At 37.5% G+C, this 18,748-nt stretch overlaps 1 long non-coding RNA gene across 1 annotated transcript in view; it reads left to right on the plus strand.

Annotated features, from left to right (window-relative positions):
* The window catches only part of LOC142653077 (uncharacterized), a 37,189-nt gene extending 18,724 nt beyond the window's left edge, over window positions 1-18,465 (plus strand). The window contains exon 3 of the long non-coding RNA XR_012848042.1: window positions 18,352-18,465. This is a non-coding gene — a long non-coding RNA (uncharacterized LOC142653077). The remainder of the gene's footprint in view (window positions 1-18,351) is intronic.
* The last annotated feature ends 283 nt before the right edge of the window (window positions 18,466-18,748 follow it).

Below are 18,748 nucleotides of genomic sequence, written 5' to 3' on the forward strand. Positions count from 1 at the left end.
ACCGACGAGGGAAAAGCGGAGAGAACCGACGAGGGAAAGGCGGAGAGAACCGACGAGGGAAAAGCGGAGAGAACCGACGAGGGAAAAGCGGAGAGAACCGACGAGGGAAAAGCGGAGAGAACCGACGAGGGAAAAGCGGAGAGAACCGACGAGAAAAAAGCGGAGAGAACCGACGAGAAAAAAGCGGAGAGAACCGACGAGAAAAAAGCGGAGAGAACCGACGAGAGAAAAGCGGAGAGAACCGACGAGAGAAAAGCGGAGAGAACCGACGAGGAAAAAGCGGAGAGAACCGACGAGGAAAAAGCGGAGAGAACCGACGAGAGAAAAGCGGAGAGAACCGACGAGAGAAAAGCGGAGGGAACCGACGAGGGAAAAGCGGAGAGAACCGACGAGGGAAAAGCGGAGAGAACCGACGAGGGAAAAGCGGAGAGAACCGACGAGGGAAAAGCGGAGAGACCCGACGAGGGAAAAGCGGAGAGAACCGACGAGGGAAAAGCGGAGAGAACCGACGAGAGAATGGGTGCGTGAAGCGCGAACAACGCACAAATATAGGACATGTCGTGAGTTTTACGCTGCGTGAAACTCACGGACAGTCTGCACGGCCCCATAGAGTAACATAGGTCTGTGCGAGGCGCGTTGCACGGATGTATATCACGTTCGTCTAAATATGCCCTGAGGCTCATTGCATTTTTTGCTGCAGAAAATACACATCAAAACGCAGGCTATTCGCAGGTAAAAACCGTTTTTCATGTTTTGATGCGTAAATCTGTGCGTTTTTCCTTAGTACTCGGCAAATACAATTCGCGAGCTGAAAACCAAAATAAATTGACACGCTGTGGATTTTAAAATACGCCCCGCAGGTCAATTTACGTGCCGAAAAAAACCGCAGAGTGTACATGAGAATTCCTAAAATCTCATGTGCTTTGCTGGTACTGTATTACGCTTCGGATTTGCCGCACGTAACGCATCGTGGTCATTGAGCCTTAGGGTATCAGATTTGGTGCGGACATTTATATTTGTGCTGGTTGAAGGTTTTCTTTTCTACCCTTAGGTCCTGTTCACAGAGCTTATTGGCGCTGATTTTGAATCGGAAACTGTGTCGAAATCAGCGCCACAAAATGCTGAAGGAATTCTGAGGTAGATTTTTTCTGCCTGCAAAAGACTCCATGTGAATAGGGCCCTAAAAGTGAGTTTTATATACATTTCGATGAACATCCAATAATCCGGCAAGTGGTCAAGTCCCATTAATTCCAGATTAAAGGACGTCTGGTTAAACATTATGGTTGGTAAAAACGCTAACGTCCTATAAAACGGAGAAGCACTGGAGTCATCTTGGGGTCAGTCATGAAATATAATTGATCCGGATCCGTCATCGTCAGTCACCGACCGTCCTCCAGAGCAGGAGAATCGCCCAACGAAAACATAATTATGCAGCAATCGCCACCGAGAACGAAATATACATAAATATGGCTTGTTTATTTTACAGGAAAAAATATTTCTTTTTAATACGTCTTGTCATTTTGTCACAGCGCTGAACTGTGAGTCACATCCGGAACATTGGCGCTCGGCATTCGCGTGTAACGGTGTAATTACTATGACAAAGAATATGCGCTAATGGTTATAATGTATCCCTGGGATCAGGAGGAAAGATTACACCAAGACAAAAGGTTATTATTCTGATGGACTCGCTGCAGGAAATTGCGTGCGTAGACGCAGCTCGTCGCCTCCCCTCCCCCTCTACACAGAATATTTGCGCTCGGGACCATGTCAGATTTGAAGAGTAAATGATCTATTATACAGGAGACGACCGTCTGGAGTTACCTGGATGAAATGTGTAAATAACGAAATGATAGAAACAAACAAACAGCCCGAGTATAATGCGACGACCACATTCCAGAACACGATAGAAACAAACAAACAGCCCGAGTATAATGCGACGACCACATTCCAGAACACGGAAAAGCTTAAAGGGATTGTCCAGTTTTCAGAAAACCCATTGTCATACCTGCTATTAGGGAATCCTGAGTTATTAGAGGGGGGTCCTCTGCTCAGGATCCTCTTTTCTTGGGCAGAGTGGAGTGCGGTTACATAGAGCGTCTCTCTCTCTCTCTCTCTCTGGAGGACCCGTCCTGTATACACAGACAACACATTGATATCAGGGTATGTTCACACCGAGTGTTTTCAGACGTTTTTCGGGCCGTAAACGTCCTGAAAAACGGCTGAAAAATCGGAAACCGAACACCTACAAACATCTGCCCATTGATTTCAATAGGAAAAACTGCGTTCTGTTCCGACGGGCCGTTTTTTCGCGACCGTTTTTCAAAAAGAAGTGCATGTCACTTCTTCAGCCGTTTTTTTCATAGACTCTATAAAAAAACAGCTCCCTCCCCACCTTCCAAAAGTCATAACGTCTTTATTTTTCCGGCGATATAGTCCTATGAGGGCTTGATTTTTGCGGGACGAGTTGTAGTTTTTCGTAGCACCATTTATTTTGCCATATAATGTACTAGGAAACGGGAAAATAATTATTTGTGGGGTAGAAAATGAAAAAAACTGCGATTCCTCCATGATTTTTTACGCGCCGTTTTAACGAAATTCACTGTGCAATTAAAACAACATGTTAACTTTATTCTGTGGGTCAATACGACTACGGCTATACCAAATATATATTGCTTTTTCTATAATTTACTACTTTTACAAGTAAAAGTGGCAGACAGTGTATGGGGGGCATGTGTGGCAGACGGTGTATGGGGGGCATGTGTGGCAGACAGTATATGGGGGCATGTGTGGCAGACGGTGTATGGGGAGGCATGTGTGGCAGGCAATGTATGGGGGCATGTGTGGCAGGCAATGTATGGGGGCATCTGTGGCAGGCAGTGTATGGAGGCATCTGTGACAGTGTGTGAGGGTATGTGTTGCAGGCAGTGTATGGGGGCATGTGTGGCAGGCAGTGTATGGGGGTATGTGTTGCAGGCAATGTATGGGGAGCATGTGTGGCAGGCAATGTATGGGGGCATGTGTGGCAGGCAATGTATGGGGGCATGTGTGGCAGGCAATGTATGGGGGCATCTGGCAGGCAATGTATGGGGGCATGTGTGGCAGGCAATGTATGGGGGCATGTGTGGCAGGCAATGTATGGGGGCATCTGTGGCAGGCAGTGTATGGAGGCATCTGTGACAGTGTATGGGGGCATCTGTGGCAGACAGTGTATGGGGGCATCTGTGGCAGACAGTGTATGGGGGCATCTGTGGCAGGCAACTTATGGGGGCATCTGTGGCAGGCAACTTATGGGGGCATCGGTGGCAGGAAGCTTAAGGAGGCATCTAAGTCAGAGTGAGTATGAGGGGCATCTGTGGGGGCTCAATGATGTCATTTAACTCCTGTTAACAGCTAGACAGGCAGGGGGGCAGATACAGATGTGGGCCCACAATGAACTGAAATTAAGCTTTAACTTTGCTGTGCATATTCTGGACAGCAGAATGCCCAGGCCGGCCATTAGTCTCCCAACTCAGTGGGCACACCAAACCTGGGCATAAGAAGAGCGGGGGCCCATTTTGGATCCCCCAAGGTCCCCTAGACCTGAATGAAGGCATTCCTTGAGGACCCACATACACCCTGATGAGGCTGGTTGAACCAATTTCATTAACTCTTGAATAACTTTATGGGAAAAAAGAATTTCCAAACCTAATGTTTGCTTTATTGCATGAAATTCTATGTATCGTGTTCTTGATGAAATGCACAATCCAGCTCTGAGCCTCTAATGTTTCTTAATGTGGCTGCTGAGAGAAGAGTCTAATAATAGGTTTATATTACTCCAAGTATTCTCAGCGGGTTATAGAAACGTTGTATGGCAGCATTACTGGGATCACTCATATTCACTTCAAGCTTAACCCCTTTAAACCTGCACCATATGAAACCTACATGATCACATGGCACTTCCAGAAAGTATAATAATGTACAGAAGATACCCAGGTTATACCAGCATGCCCCACATCACTATATACTAGAAGATGTATAACTTATACCAGCTGTACATATATAATTATATACAGAAGATACCCAGGTTATACCAGCGTGCTCCATATCACTATATACAAGAAGATGTATAACTTATACCAGCTGTACATATATAATTATATACAGAAGATACCCAGGTTATACCAGCATGCTCCATATCACTATATACAGGAAGATGTATAACTTATACCAGCTGTACATATATAATTATATACATAAGATACCCAGGTTATACCAGCATGCTCCATATCACTATATACAAGAAGATGTATAACTTATACCAGCTGTACATATATAATTATATACATAAGATACCCAGGTTATACCAGCATGCTCCATATCACTATATACAAGAAGATGTATAACTTATACCAGCTGTACATATATAATTATATACAGAAGATACCCAGGTTATACCAGCATGCTCCATATCACTATATACAAGATGATGTATAACTTATACCAGCTGTACATATATAATTATATACAGAAGATACCCAGGTTATACCAGCATGCTGCATATCACTATATATATAAGAATATGTATAACTTATACCAGCTGTACATATATAATTCTATACAGAAGATGTCCAGGTTATACCAGCATGCTCCATATCACTGTATACAAGAAGATGTATAACTTATACCAGCTGTACATATATAGTTATATACAGAATATACATAGGTTATACCAGCATGCTCCATATCACTATATACAAGAAGATGTATAACTTATACCAGCTGTACATATATAATTATATACAGAATATACATAGGTTATACCAGCATGCTCCATATCACTATATACAAGAAGATGTATAACTTATACCAGCTGTACATATATAATTATATACAGAAGATACCCAGGTTATACCAGCATGTACCATATCACTATATACAAGAAGATGTATAACTTATACCAGCTGTACATATATAAATATATACAGAAGATACCCAGGTTATACCAGCATGCTCCATATCACTATATACAAGAAGATGTGTAACTTATACCAGCTGTACATATATAATTATATACAGGAGATACCCAGGTTATACCAGCATGCTCCATATCACTATATACAAGAAGATATATAACTTATACCAGCTGTACATATATAATTATATACAGAAGATACCCAGGTTATACCAGCACGGTCCATATCGCTATATACAAGAAAATGTATAACTTATACCAGCCATACATATATAATTATATACTGAATATACCCAGGTTATACCAGCATGCTCCATATCACTATATACAAGAAGATGTATAACATATACCAGCTGTACATATATAATTATATACAGGAGATACCCAGGTTATACCAGCATGCTCAATATCACTATATACAAGAAGATGTATAACTTATACCAGCTGTACATATATAATTATATACAGAATATACATAGGTTATACCAGCGTGCTCCATATCACTATATACAAGAAGATATATAACTTTTACCAGCTGTACATATATAATTATATACAGAAGATACCCAGGTTATACCAGCATGCTCCATATCACTATATACAAGAAGATGTATAACTTATACCAGCTGTACATATATAATTATATACAGGAGATACCCAGGTTATACCAGCATGCTCCATATCACTATATACAGGAAGATGTATAACTTATACCAGCTGTACATATATAATTATATACAGAAGATACCCAGGTTATACCAGCATGCTCCATATCACTATATACAAGAAGATGTATAACTTATAGCAGCTGTACATACATAATTATATACAGGAGATACCCAGGTTATACCAGCATGCTCCATATCACTATATACAAGAAGATATATAACTTATACCAGCTGTACATATATAATTATATACAGAAGATACCCAGGTTATACCAGCATGCTCCATATCACTATATACAAGAAGATGTATAACTTATACCAGCTGTACATATATAATTATATACATAAGATACCCAGGTTATACCAGCATGCTCCATATCACTATATACAAGAAGATGTATAACTTATACCAGCTGTACATATATAATTATATACAGAAGATACCCAGGTTATACCAGCATGCTCCATATCACTATATACAAGATGATGTATAACTTATACCAGCTGTACATATATAATTATATACAGAAGATACCCAGGTTATACCAGCATGCTGCATATCACTATATATATAAGAATATGTATAACTTATACCAGCTGTACATATATAATTCTATACAGAAGATGTCCAGGTTATACCAGCATGCTCCATATCACTGTATACAAGAAGATGTATAACTTATACCAGCTGTACATATATAGTTATATACAGAATATACATAGGTTATACCAGCATGCTCCATATCACTATATACAAGAAGATGTATAACTTATACCAGCTGTACATATATAATTATATACAGAATATACATAGGTTATACCAGCATGCTCCATATCACTATATACAAGAAGATGTATAACTTATACCAGCTGTACATATATAATTATATACAGAAGATACCCAGGTTATACCAGCATGTACCATATCACTATATACAAGAAGATGTATAACTTATACCAGCTGTACATATATAAATATATACAGAAGATACCCAGGTTATACCAGCATGCTCCATATCACTATATACAAGAAGATGTGTAACTTATACCAGCTGTACATATATAATTATATACAGGAGATACCCAGGTTATACCAGCATGCTCCATATCACTATATACAAGAAGATATATAACTTATACCAGCTGTACATATATAATTATATACAGAAGATACCCAGGTTATACCAGCACGGTCCATATCGCTATATACAAGAAAATGTATAACTTATACCAGCCATACATATATAATTATATACTGAATATACCCAGGTTATACCAGCATGCTCCATATCACTATATACAAGAAGATGTATAACATATACCAGCTGTACATATATAATTATATACAGGAGATACCCAGGTTATACCAGCATGCTCAATATCACTATATACAAGAAGATGTATAACTTATACCAGCTGTACATATATAATTATATACAGAATATACATAGGTTATACCAGCGTGCTCCATATCACTATATACAAGAAGATATATAACTTTTACCAGCTGTACATATATAATTATATACAGAAGATACCCAGGTTATACCAGCATGCTCCATATCACTATATACAAGAAGATGTATAACTTATACCAGCTGTACATATATAATTATATACAGGAGATACCCAGGTTATACCAGCATGCTCCATATCACTATATACAGGAAGATGTATAACTTATACCAGCTGTACATATATAATTATATACAGAAGATACCCAGGTTATACCAGCATGCTCCATATCACTATATACAAGAAGATGTATAACTTATAGCAGCTGTACATACATAATTATATACAGGAGATACCCAGGTTATACCAGCATGCTCCATATCACTATATACAAGAAGATATATAACTTATACCAGCTGTACATATATAATTATATACAGAAGATACCCAGGTTATACCAGCATGCTCCATATCACTATATACAGGAAGATGTATAACTTATACCAGCTGTACATATATAATTATATACAGAAGATACCCAGGTTATACCAGCATGCTACATATCACTATATACAAGAAGATGTATAACTTATACCAGCTGTACATATATAATTATATACAGAAGATACCCAGGTTATACCAGCATGCTCCATATCACTATATACAAGAAGATGTATAACTTATACCAGCTGTACATATATAATTATATACAGAAGATACCCAGGTTATACCAGCATGCTCCATATCACTATATACAAGAAGATGTATAACTTATACCAGCTGTACATATATAATTATATACAGAAGATACCCAGGTTATACCAGCATGCTCCATATCACTATATACAAGAAGATGTATAACTTATACCAGCTGCACATATATAATTATATACAGAATATACATAGGTTATACCAGCATGCTCCATATCACTATATACAAGAAGATGTATAACTTATACCAGCTGTACATATATAATTATATACCAGAAGATACAAGAATATAACTACTATAATACTGCTCCCTATATACAAAAATGTAACTACTATAATACTATCCCCTATATACAAGAATATAACTACCATAATACTGCCCCCTATATACAAGAATATGACTACTATAATACTGCTCCCTATATACAAGAATATAACTACTATAATACTGCTCCTATATACAAGAATATAACTACTATAATACTGCTCCTATATACAAGAATATAACTACTATAATACTGGCCCCTATATACAAGAATATAACTACTATAATACTGCCCCCTATATACAAGAATATAACTACTATAATACTGCCCCTATATACAAGAATATAACTACTATAATACTGCCCCTATATACAAGAATATAACTACTATAATACTGCCCCCTATATACAAGAATATAACTACTATAATACTGCCCCCTATGTACAAGAATATAACTACTTTAATACTGCCCCCTATATACAAGAATATAACTACTATAATACTGCTCCTATATACAAGAATATAACTACTATAACACTGCCCCCTATATACAAGAATATAAATACTATAATACTGCCCCCATATACAAGAATATAACTACTATAATACTGCCCCTATATACAAGAATATAACTACTATAATACTGCCCCTATATACAAGAATATAACTACTATAATACTGCCCCTATATACAAGAATATAACTACTATAATACTGTCTCCTATATACAAGAATATAACTACTATAATACTGCCCCCTATATACAAGAATATATCTACTATAATACTGCCCCCTATATACAAGAATATAACTACTATAATACTGCTCCTATATACAAGAATATAACTACTATAATACTGCCCATATATACAAGAATATAACTACTATAATACTGCCCCTATATACAAGAATATAACTACTATAATACTGGCCCCTATATACAAGAATATAACTACTATAATACTGCTCCTATATACAAGAATATAACTACTATAATACTGCTCCTATATACAAGAATATAACTACTATAATACAGCCCCTATGTACAAGAATATAACTACTATAATACTGCCCCTATATACAAGAATATAACTACTATAATACTACCCACTATATACAAGAATATAACTACTATAATACTGCCCCTATATACAAGAATATAACTACTATAATACTGGCCCCTATATACAAGAATATAATTACTATAATACTGCCCCCTATATACAAGAATATAACTACTATAATACTATACCCTATATACAAGAATATAACTGCTATAATACTACCTCATATACAAGAATATAACTACTATAATACTGCCCCTATATACAAGAATATAACTACTATAATATTGCCCCTATATACAAGAATATAACTACTATAATACTGCCCCCTATATGCAAGAATATAACTACTATAATACTGCCCCTATATACAAGAATATAACTACTATAATACTGCCTCCTATATACAAGAATAGAACTACTATAATACTGCCCCTATATACAAGATTATAACTACTATAATACTGCTCCTATATACAATAATATAACTACTATAATACTGCCTCCTATATACAAGAATAGAACTACTATAATACTGCCCCTATATACAAGATTATAACTACTATAATACTGCTCCCTATATACAAGAATACAACTACTATAATGCTGCCACTATATACAAGAATATAACTACTATAATACTGCCCCCTATATACAAGAATATAACTACTATAATACTGCACCTATATACAAGAATATAACTACTATAATACTGCCCCTATATACAAGATTATAACTACTATAATACTGCCCCTATATACAAGAATATAACTACTATAATACTGCCTCCTATATACAAGAATACAACTACTATAATACTGCCCCTATATACAAGAATATAACTACTATAATACTGCCTCCTATATACAAGAATATAACTACTATAATACTGCTCCTATATACAAGAATATAACTGCTATAATACTGCCCCCTATATACAAGAATATAACTACTATAATACTGCCTCCTATATACAAGAATATAACTACTATAATACTGCCCCTATATAAAAGAATATAACTACTATAATACTGCCCCTATATAAAAGAATATAAGTACTATAATACTGCTCCTATATACAAGAATATAACTACTATAATACTGTCTCCTATATACAAGAATATAACTACTATAATACTGCCCCCTATATACAAGAATATAACTACTATAATACTGCGACCTATATACAAGAATATAACTACTATAATACTGCTCCTATATACAAGAATATAACTACTATAATACTGCCTCTATATACAAGAATATAACTACTATAATACTGCCTCCTATATACAAGAATATAACTACTATAATACTGCCCCCTATGTACAAGAATATAACTACTATAATACTGCCCCTATATACAAGAATATAACTACTATAATACTGCTCCTATATACAAGAATATAACTATTATAATACTGCCCCCTATATACAAGAACATAACTACTATAATACTGCCCCCTATGTACAAGAATATAACTACTATAATACTGCCCCTATATACAAGAATATAACTACTATAATACTGCTCCTATATACAAGAATATAACTACTATAATACTGCTCCTATATACAAGAATATAACTACTATAATACTGCTCCTATATACAAGAATATAACTACTATAATACAGCCCCTATGTACAAGAATATAACTACTATAATACTGCCCCTATATACAAGAATATAACTACTATAATACTGCCCCCTATATGCAAGAATATAACTACTATAATACTGCCCCCTATATACAAGAATATAACTACTATAATACTGCCTCCTATATACAAGAATAGAACTACTATAATACTGCCCCTATATACAAGATTATAACTACTATAATACTGCTCCTATATACAAGAATATAACTACTATAATACTGCCTCCTATATACAAGAATAGAACTACATAATACTGCCCCTATATACAAGATTATAACTACTATAATACTGCTCCCTATATACAAGAATACAACTACTATAATACTGCCACTATATACAAGAATATAACTACTATAATACTGCCCCCTATATACAAGAATATAACTACTATAATACTGCACCTATATACAAGAATATAACTACTATAATACTGCCCCTATATACAAGATTATAACTACTATAATACTGCCCCTATATACAAGAATATAACTACTATAATACTGCCTCCTATATACAAGAATACAACTACTATAATACTGCCCCTATATACAAGAATATAACTACTATAATACTGCTCCTATATACAAGAATATAACTACTATAATACTGCTCCTATATACAAGAATATAACTGCTATAATACTGCCCCCTATATACAAGAATATAACTACTATAATACTGTCAGGGATCATTACTATGTATATTGTCTGAAAAATATTATCCTCACATATATGTATATACATTTCAGTTCTTTGTGTAATATACTGATATATATAACAAGTTCTTTGTTCATGTCGGACACACCTATGGAAGACACCGCCCCCTGGAATGCAAAGAGGAGTGTGCAGAAGAATGTATAGCAAAAGTTACAGCAGAAGAGCCAATGGAATTCAAGCAAGTCACACATCTATAGGGAGGGGCATGTGTCTTCTCTGTGTGTGTTTCTTTGTTCTGAATAAAGTTCAGTCCCTCCTGGCTGACATTGAAGCTGTACCTCAGACATTTGTGTGGTGTACTTCTCTCCAGGCATGCCTTCAGCTTTCAATTTACAGAGGTGGTTATTCGGTGTGAAATGCGGACCTGACATTTGGTGCCGAAGCCGGGACCTCACTCGAGGAAAAATCAAAATCCGGACAGTCGACAATCACAGGGTGAAACAGAGGACTCAAAGTTGCCCACTGAAGGAATTTGATCACCTCCGCAATAACACGGTAAGCGAATTGATTTTATAAATCTTCGTCTTATCTGTGTTAGTGGGCAGTCTTGTAGCGATCTGTAGAACCCTTTTGTTGATTTCCTGGATTATCTCAGGCGACAGAGGTGATATTTTCCGCTGTGAGGTTGGAAACCTGTGAGACCCTAGTCGCGCCCGACTAACCATCCTCTGGGTAATTAGGGACTGGATAAAGTTATATAACACGACCAGAGAGCTGCAGACTGTGGAATTTTTAATATTTCCAGCGAGGCCAGAGAGTCTAATTGAATATTTTTGAGAGTCTAATTAAAGATTTTTTATAATTCTAGCGAGATGTAATGATAAATACATTGCAGACTAGAGTTTATACTATTTCGGCGAGACTTAGCGTTGGAGACTGTGAAATTATATTATTTCCTGCCAGACCAAGAGTTGCAGATCGAAAATTGTTATATAAATTACGTGTATAATATAGACTGTTAGAATGGATGGTTTACGGTCCATATTCAAATCATCAGGATCACCCGATCCTATTCATGATTTGGTGAAGTGAATGGAAGTTAGGAATAAGAAAGGTATTGTATGTTATATGTATTAGAAAACAGGACCAGCCAACGCCCGGTAATGGCGTCCGTACCTCATGTTGAGTGTGTCCTCATTGTGGGTGGGAAACCACCCCCCCTTCACAGCTGCGCACTGTGTTTCCAATGGGAGAGGCTGCCCCCCCCTGCCCCTGATGTGGCCACGCCCGGCCCAACCAAATCAGTATGAAATAATCACCTTGTTAATTTTGTCATTTGTAGTGTTTTTTTTCTATTTACAGAAGTTCCAGTCTAGTTCACAGATGAAGCAACACGTCATCATAATATAGAGATGGTGGCCGACAGATTGTATGGTTAAACATTAACGTAGATAATTCCTATACAATGGTGTGATGAATGATTGCAGATACGTATGTTGTTTTGCCGGCATTGAAAGTGTTAAGATTGTGAGAAGCTGTGAGAAGTTGTGAGAAATGAGTGTGTGACCCCCCTCCCTCTCCCCTGTAGTGTGCTGTGTTTGGGAGGAGGAGGGGGGCTGACTGGGTGCAGTCTGCAGGGCTGATGGGACAAAGGGATTTCAATATGCACTGCTGATATATATATATCAGTAATGTCTACAAACCGAAATAAATTTCTTCTCTTTTGCGCATGCGCTGTTGTTTATAAACGTTCCGATATTTATGTGATCAGATTTCATGTGTTTTGATGTTAATTCAGATGTATTAAACTACAGATACTGTGAGACATGGGGGTTTTGAAAATGTATGTGCCCCCACCGTTATACTGTTTATTGGTTTGCAGTAATTAATGTGATCAGAGATAATATTTTCTGTTTTATTGAATAACTAACTACAATTGTTCTATTTTTGATTTCACATAGAAATTATGTCATTGTAAAGATCAAATGTTTGTCAGGAAAAAGTCATTTTTGTTTCAGGCTGTTGCACATTACAGGGGGTTAAACTAGTGCCGCACAGATAGAGTGCCAGACTTTGTTATGTTGAGATGTAGTTTTGAACTCTGCTACATTACTTTCGCAGAGTCCACAAAGGGGGGAAGGGTGAAGGAACTGATCAGGTACAATTTTGGTTTGTTTTGAGTTAATTAATTTGGTTTCAGGAGATCTAAAATGTGTAAGAGACCTCAATGAGTAATCCAGATTAAATGTGTATGAGAGTAACCTACATTTTGAGGTTTGTGTAGATGGTTGTGTAAGAGACCATCCCCCTCCAGCAAATTTACACAGGAGGCAGAGGTGACGTCACTCACACGAGTCTTTATGGATTAAGATGAGGGGGAAGGCAAAACAAAAATTGTCTGGACATTGTTAATTTGATGTAAAGTTTTTAGGAATGTTTTCTTTTTATTTGTTTTTTTTAATTAATCAAGTATTTGCAGAACCTGATAAAAGTGAGATTCTCAAGGTATTCTGGATTATCAGATGAGTGTGGAGAAGTGTATAACATTTGGTTTTATTTTAGAGAATGAAGACGCCACCCCTTTGAGATGTTCTATCTATATGTGACATGGGTTTTTAATGTAAATTTGTAATAAAGAGATATTTTATTATACAGTATGTACAAGCCGGGATACGAAGCACCAGGTAAATCATCCAGAAACCACTCTCACCTTCTTGTTCATCTCAAGGAGCGGAGCTGGAGGTGCTCGCTGAGGCTTGTAACCTGGCAGAAGGTAAGACGGCCGACATTTACACTGACTCTAGGTACGCTTTTGGCATCGCCCACAATTATGGGCCCATTGGTAGTAGGAACTTTATTGGATCATCGGGTAAGCCAATTGAGAGAGCGAGAGAAGACAGACCTGACAACAAGGATATGTGCAGCCAGGTGTCAGTAAATTGGCTTGTCCCTGGATACAATAATGCCACCACTAGGTTTGTAGCAGCCGGCGTGATGTGCGCACGGCATGACATAGGTAAAACAGCAAAGGTACCTGTGAAAAGTGCAGCCCGGCCAGATTAACAGTCCCAGCGACTGCAGAACATACAACTACCGGAGGTAGAAGTGTATGACGCGGTGCTCGTATGTGTAGACCTATTCTCAGGGGGGCCTGAAGCCCGGCCTGTATTTTCCCCACTACAGACGTTGTGTGTAAGTGACAGGGGAACAATGTTATCCCAAGTATTGAACTGGTGTTTGTACAATGATAAGATGTCAGCAGTTCTCTAGACATTGTCCCAAGGTTAGTTTGATTAATAACTGTATTTAAGAAGGGTTGTGGGAATATTAAATATTGAGGTTAAGTTTTATGTAAAGTTCTGGACCAGCCTTAGCATTGGACTATTAGAGTCATGCGTCAGATAAAAGGTACAGAAGTGGAATATTCCCATTAGAAAACATTTTTATTTGTTTATTTTTATTTTTGTTGTGAAAGGGAAATTTTAGAGCAGAGAATTCCGTGCAGTGTATATGTGTATGTATAGATATGTATATAAAGAAGAAGAATCAATTTGTAAGTTTTAGTTACTGACCAGTGTGAACGTTTGATGTAAAGATGCTATTTGTTAATGTTTTTCTTCAATTGAATTATCTGATTAAGATCAATTAATGTTTATGCAATGAAAAAGCTTGTTCTCCACAGGAAGTGTCCAACTGGGAGCGGAAGGCGGGAGAACCAGATTCTAACAGAATGTGGACGGATAAAGGAAGGTGAACGGTGGCACCCAATTCACTCTTGATGGCACTTGTTTTGATGGTGTATGACCTCACATATGCCCCAAGACTGCAAGGATCGATTTGGTAAGATCTAATTGGTATGTCCCAGGTTTTACAGCTGTCGCTGCTAAATTCTGTTAGAGCTGTTTGATTTGCCTACAGAACAGTCCTGGCAGACCGGTGCCAACCTTATCATACCCGCCTCCCACGAAGAGAACCGACCTTGAGAGGCCTTCCCAGGTAGAACGAACCAGATTAGAGTAAGAAAAATAGGTTTAAGACGCTTGTCAGATAAACATGTGGAATCTGTGTATCTTTCTGTGAGGTGGAGATGTTCCAGGCGATCAGCTGAGATCAAGGTACAAATCCTGCTGAAAGGGTATCACCAAGTGCAAATGAAATGTACCCAGTAATCACACATCTTCTAGGTGCCCTGTCCATTGTAACAGAGAAGGTTTTCCATATATATATATATAAAGGTGTTTGATGTTGTTTAAGGGCCTGACATTATTGTATGTACTTAGAACAACGTTTATAATGTATGCGGATGATGTTATCACCAGATTAGTATTTATTTTAACAATTGACAAGAGTTGGGGGTCCCCAGCAAGTGCCAGTAAATATGAACTAAAAGACTTTTAACACGATGAACTCCATCACTGAGATGCGGCAGGCGCAGCCTGAGCCAGTACAACGCGTTTATCATGAACTGACGGCAGTGTCACAACTCTAAGCGGCCGCCCAGACAAGTAACTTGCCAGAGGAAGAGTACAGATGCGGAGGGTTTGATAGTCACAATACAACTCCACTAATCCGCCTACGTGGGATCTCACCCCAGGCTCACAACATGCGGTGCTATGTACAGCCTGATGACGTAAACTAAAGGAGACGGTGTCGGACAGATGAGAAGGACCAAACCAAGTCCTGATGACATCAGCAAAGTAAAGACCAAAGACCTGAGTGAATCCGTCAGCAGGATCAAGTGTTTTGATAAGTAAGTGACCAGGAGGGGGTAATAATAACTCCCCCACTGGACACCAACGTAGTCTGACTCCACAATTGTGTGGGTTACCCTGAGGGTGACAGTCAGTGAAGAGCAGAAGACAGGAGAAGAAGAAGACGACGATGGTGTACAGGACTGGCAATGAACTGATGGGACCCGAGACCTGAGGGTGATAGCATGAGATTGGTGATAGCATTATGTTATTAGCTGAGGCCCTATTGTTTATAATGTCTGAGGTTTATAATTATAATGTGTGTAAATATGCCACGGTACTGCAAATTACAATCTGAGGAGTTTTATGTGAAGGTGTGAGGTGAAGGTCACTGTGCTGCCCATGACCTGTCATATCTGCAGGGGTAAAGTCCCATTAGGACAGTAAGTGACAGTGCGACAATTATTACTGTTAATAAAAATGTAGACCGGATTAATATATATATATATATATTACAACCAGCAGTGGTTTGTAGATTATACCAAGACAACCATCCTGTATCCAGAGGAGAATAGGGAAAGTTAGGACCACTCCGACACCTTGGAAGTCCAGGTACAAAGGGGGGTTACTCATCAGGAGTAGCTCGTCTCAAGCTGGTGAAGAAATCCAAAACCCCTACCCGCCTGGTTCGAGTGGTCAGTGGTAGGTTGCTAGGCAAGACTCAGGGATAGAGTAATAATATTTTTAGGGGGGACTGTCAGGGATCATTACTATGTATATTGTCTGAAAAATATTATCCTCACATATATGTATATACATTTCAGTTCTTTGTGTAATATACTGATATATATAACAAGTTCTTTGTTCATGTCGGACACACCTATGGAAGACACCGCCCCCTGGAATGCAAAGAGGAGTGTGCAGAAGAATGTATAGCAAAAGTTACAGCAGAAGAGCCAATGGAATTCAAGCAAGTCACACATCTATAGGGAGGGGCATGTGTCTTCTCTGTGTGTGTTTCTTTGTTCTGAATAAAGTTCAGTCCCTCCTGGCTGACATTGAAGCTGTACCTCAGACATTTGTGTGGTGTACTTCTCTCCAGGCATGCCTTCAGCTTTCAATTTACAGAGGTGGTTATTCGGTGTGAAATGCGGACCTGACAATACTGCCTCCTATATACAAGAATATAACTACTATAATACTGCCCCTATATAAAAGAATATAACTACTATAATACTGCTCCTATATACAAGAATATAACTACTATAATACTGTCTCCTATATACAAGAATATAACTACTATAATACTGCCCCCTATATACAAGAATATAACTACTATAATACTGCGACCTATATACAAGAATATAACTACTATAATACTGCCTCTATATACAAGAATATAACTACTATAATACTGCCTCCTATATACAAGAATATAACTACTATAATACTGCCCCCTATGTACAAGAATATAACTACTATAATACTGCCCCTATATACAAGAATATAACTACTATAATACTGCTCCTATATACAAGAATATAACTATTATAATACTGCCCCCTATATACAAGAATATAACTACTATAATACTGCCCCCTATATACAAGAATATAACTACTATAATACTGCCCCCTATATACAAGAATATAACTACTGTAATACTGCCCCCTATGTACCATGTACAGTATATCTGGTCAGCTTATTGGATACATTAGAATTATACCTGTAGCCTATAGGATTGTATTTGACGTGTCCCTGGTTCAGCAGATAAGTGTTTGTCAATCATTGTTACATTTTTAGTCATTAACTTTGGAAACTATTTATTTGTAATGACATATTGGCCTCTAATGTTCATTAACTCGAATGTCAAGAAAGACTCGCGGTATAATTGAGTAATTTTAAAGGGAAATTACCACAATATCTACCCTCTATTAAAGATAATATTGGGATAACTGTTGACATCTTGAGATTTGTGGTTTGGTAATATCTGGTAAGCAACACTGCTTTTACCGTTAAAATAGCCTATATTTTATGGCAGTGTTTGATACATCTCTTTTTGAATATTCCACCCAAAGCATTGATCATAGGGGACAAATATTCATGTGACACCTGTGTGTGTTTTTTAGTTCTTTAGAAATTTCTGTAAACAGAATTTATGCTTTTACTGTAGAGAACCAGAATTATATGTCTTTCTATAAAGCGTTTGCACTGTTTTTGTATTTCAGAGAGAAGCTGCACTAAAGCCTTTTCTGTAGAGATCCAGCACTGAAGCTTTTTCAGTAGAGAATCAGCTATAATACTTTTCTGAAGAGAGACTATATTAAAGCTTTTCCTGTGAAGTACTTTTCCAATACCAAAATGTTTTCTGTTCTGAACCAACACTAAAACCTTTTTGTAGAGATCTAGCAATGAAACCTTTCGTCCGGGTTCCCACGGGACGGATATGCTGTGTAAAAATCATGCAGCGTATCCTACCTGGAACCCATAGCCCCTTCCATCCTAAAAATCACACCAAATTGTGGTGCGGTTTTTCAGACAGAATTTCCGCTGCGTAATAAAGCGCCCATACTTATTTCGGCCTCCCTGGATGACGTTGGAGGACATGTGATGCGGCAGCTTGTG

Source organism: Rhinoderma darwinii, chromosome 5, assembly GCF_050947455.1.
Source record: "Rhinoderma darwinii isolate aRhiDar2 chromosome 5, aRhiDar2.hap1, whole genome shotgun sequence".
Lineage (NCBI taxonomy): Eukaryota > Metazoa > Chordata > Amphibia > Anura > Rhinodermatidae > Rhinoderma > Rhinoderma darwinii.